Here is a 1011-nt window from a genome sequence, read left to right as displayed (position 1 = left end):
TTATCCAAGTAACGTGGGTACGATCTAAGGAACCATAACTGATTTAATGAGCCATTCGCGGTTTCACCTTAATGCGGCTTGTACTGAGACATGCATGGCTTAATCTTTGAGACAAGCATATGACTACTGGCAGGATCAACCAGGGAGCTGCGTCAACTAGAGCTGAGCAGCCGGCCGCCCGGGAGTGTGTCCCGGGGGCCCGCGCGAACACGCAAGCGTCCGCTCAATTATTCTGCAAACAGGAGGAGGCTGAGCTCCCCTGCACCATACACCTCGAAACCCTCTCAGGTCCCGGCGGCGCGCAGCGCCGTCCTAAGTACTTGGTCGGGTTCGAGAGAGGCGCAATCGCCCGGAGTTTGGCGAGTAGACGCTTTAGGTGCGACCACCCGTGCTCCCAACTGAGCTTGCCGCTGCCGACAGAGGCCCGGGAGCGTGCTGTCGTGGCATTGCCGGCGGGAGACAACACGCGCCACCTACGGTGACCGGCAGCTCCAACGCCAGCGCCACAGAAGGACAAAAGCCCCACTTGGGTGCCGAAGCGAACTCTCCCAGCACAGCGCACGCGCCAACACGTCCGCACAGCTGCGATACAAACCACCTGCGAGAACCGCAGAGGCGACCGAGCAGCAGACGGCGTCGCGGCGCCGAGCGCCGGGCGGCGGCGCATCCTCAGCGCACACAGTCCTCAATCGGACCAGCACACTGCAGATGTCCACCGCGCTTCGCACCGGGCCCGCGAGGACCTACTTTGGCCGCACGGCGCCGCGTGCAGGGTGCGCCGGCGCGCAGCTGCGCCGCCTGCCGCCTCCGTCGGCCGGCGCGCCTGCCAGTGGCCGCCCCCACCAGCCGGCTGTAGCGCGTGCGCCCACGCACCGCGCGGCCAGCACGCCGGGAGGCCCCCCCTCACCGGCCGGGGCCGGTCCCACCCAGCCACCGCCGCGTATCGCTTCACACCCACATGCCATTCACGTTCGTGGGCATGGTGGGTATCGCTGAAACAACCGGTTGGTA

At 65.8% G+C, this 1011-nt stretch overlaps 1 non-coding gene across 1 annotated transcript in view; it reads right to left on the bottom strand.

Moving 5' to 3' along the window:
• The window catches only part of LOC126434312 (small subunit ribosomal RNA), a 1910-nt gene extending 1764 nt beyond the window's left edge, over positions 1 to 146 (bottom strand). The window contains exon 1 of the ribosomal RNA XR_007579132.1: positions 1 to 146. This exon is cut by the window's left edge and continues 1764 nt beyond it. This is a non-coding gene — a ribosomal RNA (small subunit ribosomal RNA).
• Between the last annotated feature and the right edge of the window lie 865 nt (positions 147 to 1011).

This window comes from Schistocerca serialis, unplaced genomic scaffold (genome assembly GCF_023864345.2).
Source record: "Schistocerca serialis cubense isolate TAMUIC-IGC-003099 unplaced genomic scaffold, iqSchSeri2.2 HiC_scaffold_1186, whole genome shotgun sequence".
Classification (NCBI taxonomy): Eukaryota; Metazoa; Arthropoda; class Insecta; order Orthoptera; family Acrididae; genus Schistocerca; species Schistocerca serialis.
Note: the sequence above shows the minus strand (reverse complement) of the source record. Positions and strands in the feature narration are given on the sequence as shown.